Source organism: Chiloscyllium plagiosum, unplaced genomic scaffold (assembly GCF_037043375.1).
Source record: "Chiloscyllium plagiosum isolate Xiang-an unplaced genomic scaffold, Cpla_swu_hap1 HiC_scaffold_35, whole genome shotgun sequence".
Lineage (NCBI taxonomy): Eukaryota > Metazoa > Chordata > Chondrichthyes > Orectolobiformes > Hemiscylliidae > Chiloscyllium > Chiloscyllium plagiosum.
The window spans coordinates 66,049,810-66,069,669 of record NW_028270173.1 but is presented as its reverse complement, the minus strand read 5'-3'; the positions used below and the strand labels follow the sequence as shown (position 1 = coordinate 66,069,669).

The 19,860-nt window shown below is 42.3% G+C and overlaps 1 protein-coding gene across 1 annotated transcript in view; it reads right to left on the bottom strand.

Annotated features, from left to right (window-relative positions):
* LOC122541282 (protein phosphatase 1 regulatory subunit 1A-like) overlaps positions 1–19,860 on the bottom strand; it is an 82,594-nt gene that overhangs the window by 50,774 nt on the left and 11,960 nt on the right. The window lies entirely within an intron of this gene.

Below are 19,860 nucleotides of genomic sequence, written 5' to 3'. Positions count from 1 at the left end.
AAGAAGCAAAAATATAGAAATAAGCATGCTGACATGGGGAGAAATGCAAATAGACACTATACAAGACACTCACTTCATAACAAATCACATAAATCCTGAGGCCCATTCACCACTAACATAAGCAAACCTCCAATCAACTCCTTGGTTAATGAAGCCAGTGATAGAGCTCTTTAGCTTAGCAGACCAGAGGTATGTGCCAACCTAACTTCCTGTATTTCCAGTCTTTCCTGAATTCAGAGTTTACTGTTTGTCCTTCCCTCTGAGTTTCCAATATATCCTACTTTCTGGATTTCTAATCTGTTTGATTTCCACAAGGTCCGTCATGGTAGGCTCATCCATAAGATTATGGTGCGTGGGAACCAAGGGGACCTGGCTATTTGGAGTCAGAATTGGCTTGCCTAAGGAAGGCAAGGTAGTGTGGAAGGGTGTTTTGCTGGCTGGAGGTCTGTGACTAGTGGTGTTCCGCAAAGATCTGTACTGGGACCTCTACTGTTGCAGCTTTCTAAGACTTTGGTTAGGCCACACTTAGTACTGGGTTCAATTTTGTTTGCCATATTATGGGAAGGATGTGCAGGCGTTGGAGATGGGGCAAGGAAAAGATTACCAGGATGCTGCCTGGATTTGAGGGTATGAGGTATTAGGGGAGCCGAGAAAAACTCAGGTTGTTTTCTCTGAAGTCTATAAAATTGTGAGATACACAGATAGAGTTGATTGTCAGAATCTTTTTTCCCAGAGTTGAAATGACCAATACCGCGGGTGCGCAATTGAGGTGAGAGGGAGAGAGTTCAAAGGAAATGTGAGGGGCAAGTATTTTACACAGAGAGTGGTAGGAGTCTGGCAGGGGTAGTGGTGGAGGCAGATAAGGGCTGCTTAAGGAACTTTTAGGATAAGCATATGAAATGTAAGGAACGGAGGGATATGGACCAAGGACAGGCAGAAGGTATTAGTTAAATTTGGCATCATGTTTGGCACAATATCGTAGGCCAAAGTCCCCATTTCTGTGCTGTACTATTCCATGTTCTATGATACTTCACTTAAAGTGAGGGAAATGGGGGAGAAAGGAGGAAAGAGAAAGTATTACATTTATTTTTATGATTGATTAAAGAGCAGCTGAACGTTTATGATGTATATTTACCCTTGGCAACCCTTTCTTTTATGAGCAAAGTCAAGAAGTATTATGTTTTTACAAGAGGAACTTAATCTGAACGCTAAACTGGAATGTTGTATAAAATTTGTGATTTTATGCTGAGGTTTTATATCGAACCAGTTAACATAAGTTGTGAATTTGGTCATGACTGAAAAAAAAATCCTGACATAAAATTAATCAATGATCATTTCAGGTCAAAAAAGTAATTAATTAGAACTTACAACAGAGCAGATCAAATCTCCCTTTGCACTCATGAGTTCCACCAGGAAAAGCTGTTTTACAAAATGAAGCTTATTTTACACTGTCTTCCAAAACACAATCAGGAGAGGTGCAGCACATGGTGCTATAAAGAGTTCATTTTGCTGCACAGACTCAATCAGGTACCCCCAACTGAGATACAACACCGAGGATGTACCAGAGTAGATCTCCTTCAATTGTGACAACATCAAGTATTTCAAGGAAAGGCATATCATGGGGTTCAATTCAGAACCAACTGCTTCAGCTCTGCCAACACTGGCAGACCACAAATGAGAAGCACGTGCTGTAAAGTAATCTTCAGATGTGAGATCTACAAGGAGCAGAGGGAAAAAAGAAATGGGTGACCACCAGATACTCCAGAAAGAACAGGCAGGTAGTGCAGGATACCCCTCGGGGTCTCACTCACTAACCGATATTCCATTTTGGAAGCTGATGAGGGTGCTAGTACTTTGGAGGAATGCAGTCAGAGTCAAGCTTCAGGCACTGCAGAGAGGGTTCCGAGACTGACACTGATTATGGGAGCACTGTTTTGTCCTTAAAGAAGGTGATTAAGTTATGTCTGTACTTATTGGAATTCAGATGAATGAGAATCAGCCATTATTGAATCCTGCAAGATTCCTACTAGACTTACAAGGGTAGATGCAAAAAGGTTATTTCCCCTTGGACCAGACAACATAACTTCTGTTTAAGGCGCAATATATTTGAGACAAAAATGAAGAAAAAACCTTCTCCTTGAGGCAAATAAATCTATGGAATTCTTTCCCACAGAGGCTTGTCCAGACTGGGCTATTGAGTATATTCAAGGCCTAGATGGCTAGATTTTGAATCAGCAAGGGAATCAATAGTCTCGGCAAAATGCAGGTAAGTACAGTTGAGTATTATCTGACCAGTGATTATGTCATTGAATGGTGAAGGAGACTCGATGGGGTAAATAGTTGGCTTCTGCTTTGACATTTTATGTTCTTTTGGCTACACCTTCACTGGCCATAAAGCAGAAACCTTCTGTGCATCAGCTGTCAAATTTGCAAGGGCAATATCCAGATTTCCTTTGGCTGGTTCATTAATCATAGTATCTGAGAAAATAGTATCAAAAATGCCTCCACTTCCTTTTCCTCAAACGGTGTAGGGTCTGTACAAATCGGAACATTTCCTTACTGGACTACAGATTATGACTTGGATTCCCGCAATCACAGCATGTACCAGTATCTGTCACAATTTGTTCACTGCCCAGGAGCTTGTCAGAAATGTATCACTAGACTGATGACTTCTGACATCCATAACTGGTCATAATTACTCAAACCAATCAGCAATCTGTTGCTATACAAATGTGATACTGCCTTCACTCTTATCACAACTATCCCTACAGTGCTTACTGTGTAAATACAAGATATGATGAGTTCCAAAACTTGTTCCTCAAAGCTCAGTAATTCACCTAGCCTTTTACAAAATAACAATGCAGCGGAATGTGAAGAGTAGTACTCACATCACATTTCGCATACCAACTTTTCTTTTGGCAGGTGCATGACTGGGTAAGCTACAGAGCAACTTCTTGTGCGTCTCAACCTAAAAAGACAGGCACAGCATGTCCATTGACTGTGATAGGTTTCCCATTTTACATTAAGTTAGATACTTAATGAAAACCACTCAACACAATGTCTATTGTATATTAGAAACGTGGTCCAACAAAGTTGAGTTACAGAGAGATGTTGGCTCTAAACAGTTCTCGGCAAGCAGTCACAAGACAATCAGAGCATGTTGATAGTTAGAAAGGTTCTCTACATACTGTAACAATGAAACAATCACAATTAAGCATCGCAGGTGTTTCATGCAGCGTAAAGCTTGCTCAACACTTCTTCAATGTATGAGCAGAGAAAGCAGCAGGAAAGCTGGAGGGTAAACTTTGCACATTTTGATGAACCAGCCACAAGGTAGGTACAACAACTTAGAATTCAGAGTAAGACTTCTTTGGGTTCAACAGTCTACTTATCATAACCACCCATAAAAGGTCATTAATAAAGACTAAATTTACGCAGGCCACTTCCTCAGCAAAGAGTAGTTTGACGTGTTCACGTTTAATCAGTAAGAGAATTAAAATCTCCCTTTAAGCTAATCACATCTGACACTTCCAGAACAGGTCTATCAGTAGTTATAGACAGAGTGCATCTACCTCTGTACTGTCTTTATTAGACCCTATCACAGCAAGTAAACACTGAATAAAATACAAAGACACACAGTACTGACTGAAAACACTCAAGATAACTAACAGACCAGACTGGAAATGTCAATGGTCTGAACAGGGCAATGATTATTTCAATAATATCAGATATGATATGGCTAAAGTGGACTGGGAACAGGTATTGTCAGATAGACCTTTCTCAGAGCTGACGGATGTATTCAAGAAGGAAATGCTTAAACTACAGAGATAACATGTTGCAATAAAGAAAAGTGTTGAGTTTATCAAATCCTGCGAGCACAAGACAACAAGGGGTATAGCATTTGGTTCAGAGAAATGGAATGCTTATGGTAGATATCAAAACAGAAGAAAACTTAGAAAAGTGCAAAATGTGTAAAATGGAATTAAAATGGAGCTTAGGAGAGCTTAATGGTAACGAAAGAATTTTGACAGGTAAATTGAAGGAAAATCTTAAATTGTTTTATTAATACATTAAGGATAAAAGGATAATGAGGGGAAAAAGTAGTGCCCATTGTGAATTATACTGATTACTTGTGATTGGAGCCAGATGATGTACACAGGGTTCCATATTTTATTGTGTTCACTAAGAATGCAATGATGCAGATGAGTGGGTAGGAAAGTGGCAGATTGAGTTCAACTTGGATTAGTGTGACACAATGTGTTTTGGAGGTGTGGTCAAACAGTGAAAGGAAATACACCATAAATGGGTATATATTGAGAGCATAGATGAAGGGAGAGATCTTGCCTTGCAAGTGTGCAGGTCCCTGAAGATAGTACAGGCAGATCAGGTTGTAAAGAAGGCATGTGGAATACTCTCCTTCATGGTTCGAGGTTTAGAATACAGAAGTAGGAATTTTCTTTTTCCTTTATTCATTCAAGGGATGAGGGTGTGACTGGCTAGGCAGCATTTATCATAGAATCCCTACAGTGTGGAAATAGGCCTATTGACCAAAGACCCTTCAAAGTGTAACCCACCCAGACCCAATCCCCTACCCTATATTTACCCTTGACCAATGCACCTAACCAACATGTTCCCTGAACACTATGGGTAATTTAGCATGGCCAATTCACCCTAACCTGCACATTGTTGGATTATGGGAAGAAACCGGAGTACCCAGAGAAACTCCACACAAACAGTCACGCAAAGTTGTAATTGAACTTGGGTCCTCAGTGTTGTGAGAAAGCAGTGTTAACCATTGAGTCACTGTGATGCCCCTTAGGTTCCTTTTAAATCTTTTCCCTCTCACCTTAAATCTATGCCCTCTAGTTCTGGACTCCCCCACCCCAGGGAAAAGACCTTGTCTATTTACTCTATCCATGCCGCTCATGATTTTATAAGCCTTTATAAGGTCAGCCCTCAGCCTCTGATGCTCGGGGGAAAACAGCTCCAACCCTCCCCATAGCTCAAATCCTCCAACCCTAGCAACACCCTTGTAAATCTTTTCTGAATTCTTTCAAGTTTCACAACATCCTGTCAATAGCCGGGAGACCGGAACTGCACACAGTAATGCAAAAGTAGACGAACCAATACCCTATACAGCTCCAACATGGCCTCCCAGCTCCTATACTCAGTGCACTGACTAATAAAGTACCGAAGTCTTCACTACCCTGTCTACCTGTGACTCCACTTTCAAAAAAGTATGAACCTGCACTCCAAGATCTCTTTGTTCAGCAACACTGCCCAGGATCTTCACTTGACGTGAAATATTCTTTCTCTCCAGAGATGCTGCCGGACCTGCTGAGTTTCTCCAGCAATTTCTGTTTTCGTTTCAGATTTCCAGCATCAATAGTTGTTTGTTTTACTTTGTTGAAGGAGACTTTGAATTAATCATGCTTACTAGTTTGTATTCAAGTTTGGAAACTTTCAAGTGTGATACTTCCTCAGTATGGGAGCCAACCAAAGGCAAGCCCATGGCAGCATGATCTACCTATCTATGGGGGTTGGGGGGTTTGGGGTGTGGGGGGAAAATGGAAGGCACATAGAAAAAAGGGGTTTCATAGTCTGGTCAACAGACAGGCATTTCGGTAGCTTGAAATGTTACCAGAATGATGCATTGTTCCATGCTACCTACGTCAAGGATGTCATGGAGCAGATGAGGACATCTTTTGCGGTATCATGATGAACTAGAATTCATTATCATCTTCAGCACCGATGAGATATAGAGGAAGCGGGTGTTGTGCTGAGGCAGATTTCATTGAATTCAGAAGTAAATTAGAAAGCAGGATTTCAGGAGAAGTAATGCCAGGATTACTAGTAATACTGGAGAGCATACGAACAGGAAGACTGATCGATTGAATAAGTCGCTAGAGAAATGGAATGGAAAGGCAAGCAAACCTTTTCTGAGTACTTGGGATTGAATCTGTTCCAGGCAGAATTTGCAGAATCTTGACAGCTTATCTGGACTGGGACTGATTGAACCGCAGGGTGATGTACTGGTGATTTTCGAATGGAATTAAATGAGCTTATCAAGGGCATGGTGCGCTGAGGGTAACTCACACTGTAAGGAATTAAAGTTGAGAACACAAAATCAAAAGGAGGTCTCGAAAACTACTTAAACAAAATCTTAAATGAAGTGCGCTTCATGTGCAGGCTAATGACAATAAGGTAAATTTAAGGGTACTCTACAAAATTCACACATTCACCTAGATCATCACAATGCACAAAACGAGAGACATGAGATTGCATTGCATAATCATGGCTACAAGGTCTTCAAAGACTAGGAACACCATATTCAAGAATATTTCATCCTTGGAAAGAATGACAAGAAAGAAGAGAATGGAGCTATGCAGATAATGAGTTGGTTGATCAGAATATTAGTATGGGAGGATCTCAGATTAGTGAAACAACTTATGGAATCTATTTGGGTGAAGCTATGAAACAGCAAATGGCTACAGACATTGTGTGGAATTATTTATAGGTACTAAGGAGTGGTGGTACTGTGGATCATGGGAGATATAAAACAATTTAACATGCACAATGCAGTTATCATGAATGACTGTGTTCTGCATATATTCTGGATGAAACAATTGTTGTGAAACTTGAAAGAGTTCAGAAAGAGTTACAAGGATGTTGCCAGGTTTAGAGGATTTGAACTATAAGGAGAGGCTGAATGGGCTGGAGCTGTTTTCCCTGGAACATCGGAGGCCGAGGGGTGACCTTATAGAGGTTTATAAAACATGAGGGGCATTAATAGAATAAAAAGACATACTTTCCCTGGGATGGGGGAGTCCAGAACTTTAGGTTCAGGGTGAGAGGGGAAAGATATAAAGGGACCTAAGGGGCAACCTTTTCACGCAAGGGTGGTATGTGTATGAAATGAGCTGCCAGAGGAGTGGTGGAGGCTGGTACAATTACAGCATTTAAATGGGATCTGGATGGGTATATGAATAGGAAGAGTTTAGAGGGATATGGGCCAAGTGCTGACAAATGGGACTAGATTAGGTTAGAATATCTGGGCAGCATGGACAAGTTGGGCTGAAGGGTCTATATCTGTACTGTACATTTCTATGACTCTGTGGCCATAATTGAGCTGTGGAGAATGGGTTTCTTGACCATGTTAGATATAGTTTGCTCGAGCAGATGTTACTATGCAAGCAAAAGACATGTTATTGTAGGTTCAGTGTTATGTAATGGAAAATGGCAAATTAATATGATTGTTGTAAAAGCACCTTTATAGATATGTTACCAAATAAGTTAGAATTTTTCATCCTGAGATGCTCAATCTGCAGCAAGACCATTATTTTTGCGTAACTGAACTGATAAAAGTATAAGACACAAATTGGCTGAGAGAAATGGGGAATCAACTCACTGGGCATCTTTGCATTTCAGGTGGCACGTTGGCTCAGTGGTTAGCACTGCTGCCTCACAGCGTCAGAGACCTGCGGTCAATTCCCGCCTCGGGCAACTGTCTGTGTGGCGTTTGCACGTTCTCCACATGTTTGCTTGGGTGTGCTCCGGTTTCCTCCCACAGTCCAAAAATGTGCAGGTTAGGTGAATTGGCCATGCTAAATTGTCCGTAGTATTAGAAGGGGTAAATGTAGGGGAATGGGTCTGGGTGGGTTGCTCTTTGGAGGGTTGGTGTGGACTTGTTGGGCCGAAGGGCCTGTTTCCACATTTTAAATAATCTAATCTAAACAAGTTAGAAGATATGATATACATAGAGAATTGATAGTCTTTAAAGATCTATGAAATGACTTACAACAATTTTACATGCCTTCAAGTAGCAAAAGATCTACATTTGCACTGATCTTGTCAAACAATGGATGTTCAGGATTTTATTAGATTAAATGACCAGAAATAAAATTAAACTGCAAATCTGAGAACCAGAGGCTTTTTAGAATACAGAGAATGAGGGCCCAGAAAATGACAGGGAAATGAGAGTGTAATATGAATATAATCTTGCAATAAAAAACACAAGAAAGAAAATGAAAGCTTCTCTTGATATGCAAAAAGAAAATGCTAGCACCTCATTTCTAATCTCGAGGATTTTAATGTTTTGCATAGTAAAGAAGGTCATCTCAGAGTAGAATGGGACCTTGATCTGATGGGCTGAGGAGTGGGAGAATGCGTTCAGATAAAATGACATGTTGCATTTTGGAAATGTAAATCAGTGCAAGACTTAATGGTAAGTTCCTGGGGAGTGTTGCTGAATAAAGAAACCTTGGAGTGCAGGTTCATAGTTCCTTGAAAGTAGAGTTGCAGGTAGATAGGATAGTGAAGAAGGCAATGCTTGAAGGTATACTTGCCAGTGCAATGAGTGTAGGAGTTGGGAGATCATGTTACAGATGTACAGGGCATTGGTTAGGCCACTTTTGGAATACTGCACCCAATTATGGTTTCCCTGCTTTGGGAAGACTTCTGTGAAACTTGAAAGAGTTCAGAAAATAATTTACAAGAATATTGCCAGGTTTTGAGATATACAGAGAGGCTGAATTGGCTGGGGCTGTTTTCCCGACTCAGGCGATTGACTGTGTGGAGTTTGCACATTCTCCCCGTGTCTGCGTGGGTTTCCTCCGGGTGCTCCGGTTTCCTCCCACAGTCCAAAGATGTGCAGGTCAGGTGAATTGGCCATGCTAAATTGCCCGTAGTGTTAGGTAAAGGGGTAAATGTAGGGGTATGGGTGGGTTGCGCTTCGGCGGGTCGGTGTGGACTTGTTGGGCCGAAGGGCCTGTTTCCACACTGTAAGTAATCTAATCTAATCTGTGGCTGAGGGGTGACCTTGTAAAGGTTTATCAAATCATGAGGTGCGAGAGGTGAGGGGTGAAGAGCCAAGGTCTTTTCCCCAGGGTAGGGGAGTCGAATACTAGAGTGCAAAAGTTTAAAGTGAGAAGGAAAGAATTTAAAAGGGACCTAAGGGGCAACTTTCTCATGCAGAGCGTGGAGATGTATGGAATAGGCTGCCAGAGGAAGTGATGGAAGCTGGCACAATTACACAGTTTAAAAGGCACCTGGATGTGTACATGAATAGGAAGGTTTAAGAGGGCTATGGGCCAAATGCTGGCAAATGGGACTAAGTTTATTTAGGATACCTGATCAGCATTTGACAGAAGGCTGTGTTTCCATGCTCTACAGCTCTGTGGCTCTATGACTTTATTTCTAACCAGAATCCTGAAAGGGACTCTATCAGAATCTTTCTGATAAATCTAAGTGCCCCATATTCATCGGCTCTAATTTAATAATTCTACCAGTGACATTTTCAAGAAAACACCAACAAGTTTGTCAAACATGATTTGCCCTTTGCACATCCATTTGGAAGTGGGATGAAATGTGGTATTTCCAAATGTGTGGATGATATACATTTAAGTGGGAATGTGTATTAAAAGAAACATGTGAAGCGGCTGTAGCAAGCTTTGGATAAGCTTAGCAAATCGACAAGGAAATCTCAGATGGAATATAATGTGGAAAATGTGTAGTCATCCATTTTGGTAGGAGGAACAGAGGTGCAGATTATTTGTCCAATGATAAGAGGATGGAAATTGTAGACATACAGAAGGAGTGAGGGTGTACTTGCCAATAAGCCAATCAAGGCTCACATCCAACCTGTTAGAATGACTGATGGAAGTTTAGTCTTGATTTCAGGACAATTTGAGAACAGGAGTAATGAAGACTTGTTTCAAATGTATAGTTGCTTATTGAGGTCTCACCTGGAATGCTGTTTTCAATAATAATTTCCATATAGGGAGTGAAAAGATAGTTCGTCGTCATTTTTCCCAAGATGGCAGAACTGACCCATGAAGAAAGATTAGATTGGATTCCCTACAGATTAGATTCCCTACAGTGTGGAAACAGGCCCTTCGGCCCAACAAGTCCACACCGACCCTCCGAAGACCAACCCACCCAGACCCATTCCCCTACATCTAACACTACTGGCAATCTAACATGGTCAATTCACCTAAACTGCGCATCTTTGGAGTCTGGGAGGAAACCGGAGCACCTGGAGGAAACCCACGCTGACACGGGGAGAACGTGCAAACTCCACACAGACAGATGCCCGAGGCGGGAATTGAACTCGGGTCCTTGGCACTGTGAGGCAGCAGTGCTAACCACTGTGCCACCGTGCCGCAAAGTGTATCAGTATTCTCGAAAGTGAAAAATGAGCAGTGATTTCATTTAAATAAAATGCCTGAGGATGGAGATGCAGATCTGACGCTGTCCCCCTGTTGCAAAGTCTACAACCCACAATTTAAATATAAGAAAAGTCCACCAAGGACAGAGAAGCTGATTTCTTTTTTTAATTCAGAAGGTTGTCAACCTTTGGCATTTTCTACCACAAAGGGTTGTGAAAGCCTAATTGTTGAACCTGTTTAAGCACACATTGACAGATTTCTCATTACCGATGGTGTAAACATTATTGGGGTGATCTGTAATGATTGTATTGAATGATACTGCAGGGTCGACAGGCTCAATCCTTTCTAACTTGCAAAGTAGTTATTGCATGGGGCTGAATAAGGAAAAAAAGAGGACAAAACTGAATGGAACAAATACTGCAACATCAGTCTCCTCACAATCATGAAGTCATGGAAGAAATCTTTTACAGTTCAGTGAAGCAGCTCGTATTCAAAATTAGCCACCACATTTATTTGTCTCAATTTGATTTGCGCCAGAGCCATGCAGTTATTGACCCCAGTGAAGCCTTGCTCCAAACATGTATAAGAGAACTGCACTGGTAACTGGACAACGTTTGACAGTGCGTTTCAGGAAGGACGTTGAGAAAAAAACTTGAGTCACAAAATTCGGCGGGAAGCTCACTGCTGTTTGGCATATCAGGCAAAACAAAGAAAGATTCTTATGGGTTAAGTACAAATAGTCTTCACCACACAACACTTTATAGGGTAGGCTCAAACATCTCCAAATGCACTCCTCCTCCATCATAGTGCGAGAAATGGCATGTTTGCTGAGGATTGCATGATACACTAATCGCCCAATATTAACAAATATCCATGTTCAAACTCAGCAAGTCCTGGACAACACTTAAGTTTCAACCAAAAAGGTGAAAGGAATATTCAGGTCAGCCAAGTTCTATGCAATGAGGTGGTGCAAGCCATCTTCCCTTGACATCCACTTGCATTTCTATTACTGAACCACACACTACCATTACCCTGGGAGCTATACATGAAAGGGGTATGCACTGGAACAACCATATGGATTATCTGACTACAAAAAACTCATTCAAGGTAGAAAATCAATTGTGAGCTACTTTCCTCCAGATGCCTGAAAAGTAGAGTCCAATTTGGGATATGGTCCGTCCTTTTTTTTACAAAACAATGGACCTAAACTAAGAAGACTTGTGAAGTGTGAAACGTGGAACTCCAAACGAAATCGGTGACTTGTTGGAGTGAGTGGGTAGATGACAGATTAGGTTCATTGCAAAGTGATGCCCTTCTGACAGAAGAACACTGAAAGACAATGTAAAGCTGGGGATACAATTCTAAAGGTGGTTCAGGAACAGAGGGACCTGAGTGTACATGTGCAAAGATCATTAAAGGTGGCAGGACAGATGGAGAGAGCAGTAAATAAAGCCAAGTGTTGTCAGCTATATTAATGGGACATAGAATATAAGAACAAGGAGAAGGTGTTCAACTTGTAGATGGTACTTGCTGCACCCCAGTCATAGAATCCCTACAGTGTGGAAGCAGGGCCCTGTTGTATCCACCACATTCCAGGAAAAATGTGGATGCATCAGACAGATTGTAGGAGCAATTCACAGGATTTAGATGTAGATTTTGGATTAGATTTTAGATTTTATTGCCAGTGTACTCCTATACATAACTTCAGGATTCTAATGAAAAGTGTATAGTATTGCCACACATGGCACTTACCTAGGTACAAAAAAGGCTAGGTAAATGAGAGAAATGAGAGTTAAAAAGTTAAGCATTACTTTGGAAAATAGGAGAAAAGTAAAGAAATGGATAAAAGTTTACATTAAAGTCTTTTGTAGTTTAAAGTCAGAAAATAAAGGAATAAATTAATAGCTCAATAGGGGGTGGAACGGTGGCTCAGTGGTTAGCATTGCTGCCTCACAGCGCCAGAGACCCGGGTTCAATTTCCACCTCGAGCAACTGTCTGTGTGGAATTTGCACATTCTCCTCGTGTCTGCATGGGTTTCCTCCCACAGTCACAAAGATGTGCAGGTGAGGTGAATTGGCCATACTAAATTGCCCGTAGTGTTAGGTGGACTGGTCAGGGGTGAATTTAGTGGAATGGGTCTGGGTGGGTTGCTCTTCAGAGGGTCGGTGTGGACTTGTTCGGCCACGAGGGAATCTAATCTAATGTTCTTTGCTGAGTCCTCTGCTTATCTTGTTCTGCTTCTATTCTTGACACCTGTAGGTATGATAAACCTGTAGGTATAAGATATAGAAAGGAGAGTGCAGAAGTTTTGAGTTATGTTCAATCATAAGAGCACAAGATTTAGGAGAAGAATTAGGCCATTTAAGACATTGAGACTGCTTCACCATTCGATCATGGCAGATAAGTTTCTCAATCCCACTATCCTATCTTCTCCTGGTAACAATTGAAGTGTGTGTGTGTCCCACAACCCAAAGGTGGGCAGGTTAGGTGCATTAGCCATGCTAAATTGCTCATACTCTTATCTGGGTGGGTTACTCTTCAGACGGTCAGTGTGGGCTCGTTGGACCGAAGGGCCTGTTTCCCCACTGTAGGAAATCTAAACCTTGAGAGAACTTTGAACTAGGACACTAAGTCCCTTTGTCATTTCTGAAGCCTTTCCCCAATTAGAAAGTAGTCTGAGCCTCTATTCCTCTGACAAAATGCAAAACCTCACATTTGCCACTTCTTTTCTCACTCTCCTAGCCAATCCAAGAGCTTCTGTAGCCTCCCCACTTTTTCAACACTACTTGTCCCTCTGACTATCTTTGTGTCATCTGAAAACTTAGCAACAAGGCCCTCAGTTCCTTAGTCAAGAGCAGTGGAACATCTAGGTAACAAGGACACCTATGTCAGACTCCTACTTATTGACCCTAGGTCTGCCTTCAACACTACAATCACCTCTAATCTCAAAACTCCAAGACCTAGGTCTTGGCTCTGACTTCTGCAACTGGATCCTCAGCTTCGTGACCAATAGACCACAATCAGTGAAGATAGACATCAGCACCTCCTCCACAATAATCTTCAACAGTGGAGATCCCCCAAGGATGAGTTTGCAGCTCCCTACTGTACGCTCTGTACACCCATGTCTATGTAGCTAAATTCCAACCAAACATCATCTCCAAGTTTGCTGATGACATCACCGTGGCAGGACTGATATCAACCAACAATGAGTGAGAATACTGGAAGGAACACTGGAAGCTTGGTGTTATGGTCATTTATAACAACCTCTCTCTCAACGTCAGCAAAAGAAAAGAATGACCATTGACTTCAGGAAGAAAGGAGAAGGACACACCCACATCACATGAACGGAGCTGAGGTGGAGAGGATCGAGAGAATCAAGTTCCTATGGATGACGATAACTGACTATCTGTCCTGGACTTCCCATGTGGGTGCGATGGTCAAGAAGATACAACAGTGACTGTTATACCTCAGGCAACTTGGGAAATTTGGCATGTCCATAAGGACCCTTACCAACGTTTTCAGATGCACCAGAGAAAGCATTCTATCTGGATGCAATAAAGGCCTGATACAGCAACTGGTTCTATAGGCTGCATGTTGACTGGCTCTGCTTTTCCAGCACTACACATTTTGACTCTTGATACAGTAATTGCTGGGCATAAGAAACTACAGGAGGTTGTTTGCACAGCTCAGACCATCACGGAATCTGTGGATTCCATTTTCACTGCTCATTGCCACAGAAAGGCTGCCAACATCATCAAAGACCTCTCCCACTCCAATAATGCTGTCTTCCATCAGGCAGAAGATCCAGAAGCTTGAACAAATACAACAACAGGTTCAGGAACTGCTTCTTCCCTGCCATTATTAGACTTCAAATGATGTTGACCTTGCTAATGTTAGCTGAAAAATGTGTTGCTGGAAAAGCGCAGCAGGTCAGGCAGCATCAAAGGAACAGGAGAATCGACGTTTCGGGCATAAGCCCTTCTTCAGGAATGATGAGGGTGCACCAAGCAGGCTAATATAAAAGGTAGGAAGGAGGGACTTGGGGGAGAGGCGTTGGGAATACGATAGGTGGAAGGAGATTAAGGTGACAGGCCGGAGAGGTAAGGAAGAAGATTGCAGGTCAAGAAGGCAGTGCTGAAGTGCTGAGTCCGAGGGTTGGGACTGAGAAAAGGAGGGAAGTGAGGGGGGAGGTGTGGGCGCAAGGTTTGCATTTCTTGCGGTTGCAGGGGAAGGTGCCGGAAATGGAGGTTGGGTTGTGGGGGGGGGGGGGGGGGGGGGTGGACCTGATGAGGGTGTCACAGAGGGAGTGATCTTTCCGGAAAGACCACTCCCTCCGCGACTCCCTTGTCAGGTCCACACTCCCCACCAACCCAACCACCACTCCCGGCACCTTCCCCTGCAACCACAAGAAATGCAAGACTTGCCCCCACACCTCCCCCCTCACTTCCCTTCAAGGCCCCAAGGGATCCTTCCATATCCGACACAAATTCACCTGCACCTCCACACACATCATTTACCACATCTGCTGCACCCGATGTGGCCTCCTCTATATTGGAAAATTAGGCCGCCTACTTGCAGAACGTTTCAGAGAACACCTCTGGGCCACCCGGATCAACCAACCCAACCACCCCGTGGCTCAACACTTTAACTCCCCTTCCCACTCCGCCAAGGACATGCAGGTCCTTGGCCTCCTCCATCGCCAGACCATGGCAACACGACGCCTGGAGGAAGAGCGCCTCATCTTCCGCTTAGGAACCCTCCAACCACATGGGATGAATGCAGATTTCTTCACCTTCCTCATTTCCCCTCCCCCACCTTTTCTCAGTCCCAACCCTCGGACTCAGCACTGCCTTCCAGACCTCTCCGCCCCCAAACCCTCTCCGGCCTATCACCCTCACCTTAACTTCCTTCCACCTATCGCATTCCCAACGCCCCTTCCGCAAGTCCCTCCTCCCTACCTTTTATCTTAGCCTGCTTGGCATACCCTCCTCATTCCTGAAGGGCTTTTGCCCGAAACATCGATTCTCCTGCTCCTTGGATGCTGCCTGACCTGCTGCGCTTTTCCAGCAACACATTTTTCAGCTCTGATCTCCAGCATCTGCAGTCCTCACTTTCTCCTTGCTAATGTTGACCCTGCTTTGCATACCTCCTATGCAGTTGTAACCTGTGTGCGTTGCTCTGTCAAGCACTCTGTGATCTCTACGTCTTTGTTTGCTATGATCTGCCTGTACAGCTCACAAAAATTTGCTTTTCACTCTACTTAAGTATATGTTATAGAGTCATAGAGATGTGCAGCATGAAAATAGACCCTTTGGTCCAACTTGTCCATAACAACCAGGTATCCTAAATTATTCCACGTGCCAGTATCTGGCCCATATCCCTTTAAACCCTTTCTAATCATATACCCATCCAGATGCCTTTTAAATGCTGTAGTTGTACCAGTCTCCATCACTTCCTCTGGCAGCTCATTCCATACATGCACCACCCTCTCTATGAAAACTTTGCCCCTTCAGTCCCTTTTAAAACTTGCTACTCTCACTGTAAATCTATGCCCTCTAATTTTGGAATTTCCTATCCCAGGGACAAGACCTTAGCTATTCACCCTGTCCATGTCACTCATGATTTTATAAACCTCTATAAGGTCACTCCCCAGCCTCCGATGCTCCAGTGAAAATAGCTCCAGCCAATTCAGCCTCCCTGTTGCTCTGACAACACACATGTAAATCTTTTCTGGACCACTTCAAGTTTCACAACATCATTCTGACAGCAGGGAGACCAGAAACGAATGTAGTATTCAACAAGTCACTGTTTGCTCAAAGCATAATTTCAAAATTGTGCATTTTTTTTAAAAATGAGGCTTTAAGTCAGAGGCTGAAGTTGAGGTTCATCTAAGTGATGAGCTATGTCAATAATGGCAATTATCAGACAGGATTGAATCAGAGCTGTGCAAGAAAAGGCCAATTATCAATCCTGCTGATGCTGACACTTTGTGCAGGAATTAAGTGAGTAGTAGGGATTTCCCTGATTTTGCCAAAAGGCCTTGCAGATTTTTTATTTGCTTGTGCATTTATCAAATTCCTTTTTGATAGTGGCCATCACATTTGTTCTAACTACACTTGATGGTAGCACATTCAGATATGAGTAAAAGATCTCACGTTTTTCCTAATGACCTTAAATCTGTGTTTGCAGCATGGTGGCTCAGTGGTTAGCACTACTACCTGACAGCACCAGGGGCCTGGGTTCAATTCCAGTTTCAGGTGACTGTCTGTGTGGGGGGTGCTCTGGTTTCCTCCCACAGTCCATAGATGTGCAGGTTCGGTGAGTTGGCTAGGCTAAATTGCTCGTATTGTTCAGGGGTGTGTAGATTAGGTGCATTCGTTTGGGGGTAAAAGTAGAGTAGTCGGGGAATAGGTTGGATGTGTTATTGTTAGGAGGATCGGTGTGGACTTGTTGGGCCAAATGGCCTATTTTCACACTGTAGAGAGTCTATGAAATTTGCTGGCCATTAAAAACGCATCTTCCCCTCATGTAAAACCTTCCCCTTTTAGTAAAATCAGACAATAATTAACAGCTCTGCTCAGCCTTATTGTAACCTTCTCCTGACTATACACCTCGTAAATAGTGAATGGACAGCATTTGCTAAATTTCCAAAATCCTGGTTGTTCTAAGAATAACAGGGACAACTGATATATTGGTTTGTATTGTAGTGCCTTTGGCAATTATTGTAGTAATATGCAGGGGCCTTTTTTTTCCAGACAGAAAAAAATATAGACACATTTCTCATTTCACAGTTGCTGCCAGACCTGCCAATTTTTTTCAGCACAGTATGTTTACATTTCAAACTTCTGGCATCTGCAATATTTTGCTTTTATAATTTTGTGTACACATGAAACCTGTTTCAGTTTTACAAAGCGGTAGATACCAATTCTTTGATGAATTGCTCAGGGCAATGCTTTGACCAGAGTTAGCTTGCCTTGTTTAGTTTTAAATAGAGCTTGGCAGTCAACTGGAACTCCCCTAGCTATGGGCATTATGGTCTTACCGAAACCAAATGGACTGCAGCGGTTCAACGGCAGCAGTTTACAAACATCTTCTCAATAGCATCTCGGTATGGGCAATAAATATCGGCCTGGCCAGTGACACTCAGATCCCATGAATGAATTTTAGAAAGTCATTTGACTGGTGAATTCGCCATGGTTACACCTCAACAATCAAAGTACCCATTTACCATCCAAACCAGAATTGTCTACTCAGACTCTATAAAGTGTTGTCCCCCTCCTTTGCGTTAGTATTCTTAACAAAACTCCTGATGACTGCAAGACATAAAGCTTTGAGAAAATGTGTCAAATTTAAAATAAAATGTGTTTCTGTTGTTTTTCTTCAAGTGTTCGGTCAGTTTCAATTGATCATCACCCTATTACAGTCAGTTCTGGTATAACGCGACTGCTCCATTCTCATGTAATCTCATAATAAATCAAAGCCAGGTTATTAATGTATAATGTGAATAGTTGTAGCCTCAATGCTGAACCTAATTACCAGTTACCATCCTTGAAAAAACACCTTTATCCTCACTCTCTGCCTTCTGCCAGTTGGTACGGTGGCTCAGTGGTTAGCACTGCTACCTCAGTGCCAGTTGTCTGGGTTTGATTCCTGCCTCAGGTGACTGTCTGTGTGGAGTTTGCATGTTCTCCCCATGTCTGCATGGGTTTCCTCCCATAATCCAAAGATGTTCAGGTGAATTGGCCATGTTAAATTGCCCATAGTATTAGGTGCATTAGTCAGGGGTAAATGTAGGGGAATGAGTCTGGGTAGGTTACTCTTCAGAGGGTTGGTGTGGATTTGTTGGGCCAAAGTTTCCATACTGTGGGTAATCTAATCAGCCAATCCTCCAATGATGTCAGTACCTTGTCCCTAAAACCATGGGCTTTTATCTTACCTAGCAGCATCTTGTTAAAGATCTTTTGGAAATCCAAACAGACCATGTTCACTAGCTTTCATTTGCTTAACATTGCTCATTACCTTCTCACAGAATTCTAACTGATTTTTCGACCCTGACCTCCCCTTGACGAAGCTGTGCAAACTCAGCCATTATTTACCAAGCACTTCTAAGTACTCTGCAATTTCATTTTATAATAATGGATTATAAAATTTTACCAGCAACCAAGGTCAGGTTATGTGGTCTATAATATCCCTCCTTGCCCTTAAGCAGGAGTGTTACGTTAGCTGTTCTGAGACCTCTAGGACTGTCCATGATTCTGTTGATTCCTGAAAGACAGCCAACAATGCCTCCACAATCTCCTCCGCTGTCTTCTTCAGACCCTGGGGCGGAGCCATCTTCTAGATCATTTATCCACCTTCAGGTCTTTCAGCTTCCCCAGCCCCTTCTCCTTCGTGATGGTTCCTACACTCACCTCTTCCCACCTCACTGTGTTGACGTTCTGGTATAATACTGGTGTTTTCTGCTGTGAAAACTGATGCAAAGTTCCTAATCAAGTCCTCCACCCTTTCTTTATTCCCTATTGCTGCATATCCAACATTGTTTTCCTGCTGTCCAATGTCTACTTTTGACGCTTCTAACCTTTTAAATAGCCAAAAAGCTCTCACAATCTTATTTTAAATTACTAGCTATCTGACCTCAAAATGGTGGCGGCAGATTGAATTGAAGTTGTTTGGAGTTAATTTGAGATGTGCAGAGGTGAAGGTGGAATGCAAGATTCAGGCACAATTGCTCAAATGTTCTATAATTATAATATGCAATACCCTTCTATTGTCACTTTATGATTCTGTAATTCTGACACCCAGAAATGGTGTTAAGATTGGAATTTAACTGAGACTTTTGCAAATAGAATAAAATGTGTCACATATCATTGAACAGGAGAGGGCCAACTTTAAAGTTCAGAGCATTAGTAAATGCAGTGATCAGTTTCATTGATCAGATGTGTGCTAAAATATAAACTGCAGTATTAATATATGGAATAATTCAAGAAGGGACTGTGATGCATATTGATATCTAATCCAGGGGCTATAATTAACAAGGACTTAACAAATGATAACACAGCAAGCTTTTCTCTTCCGCCACATTGGATTATATATTGGATTTGGGTATGAATGCCCAAAATGCTTCTTTCTGTGTTGTAAGTACATAACACTTATGTATTTGATTCTATTCAATGGATCAATTGCTCGTCTAGAGAGCAATACCTGGATGGTTAGTACAGAATAGGGTCTATTTGAAGGTTTTGTTGGTTCTTTTTAAACGTGGAATGCTTGGCTTCTGCAAATAATTGCAAATGCGAGGTCTTGCACTTTGGGAAAAAGAATACAGACATGGACTATTTTCTAAACAGTGAGAAAATTCATAAAGCTGAAGTACAAAGGGATCTGGGAGTGCAAGTCCAGGATTCTCTAAAGGTTGACTTGCAGGTTGAGTCTGTGGTTAAGAAAGCAATTGTAATGTTGTCATTTGTCTCAAGAGACAATGAACGGCTGAGGATCCTGATATTGTATTCATTAGCGTTTAGAAGGTTGAGGGGAGATCTAATAGAAACTTACAAGATAATGCACAGCTTAGAAAAGGTGGATGCTGGGAATTTGTTTCCGCCAGGCGGGGATACTAGGACTCGTGGGCACAGCCTTAGAATTAGAGGGGGTCAATTTAGAACAGAACTGAGGAGATATTTCTTCAGCCAGAGA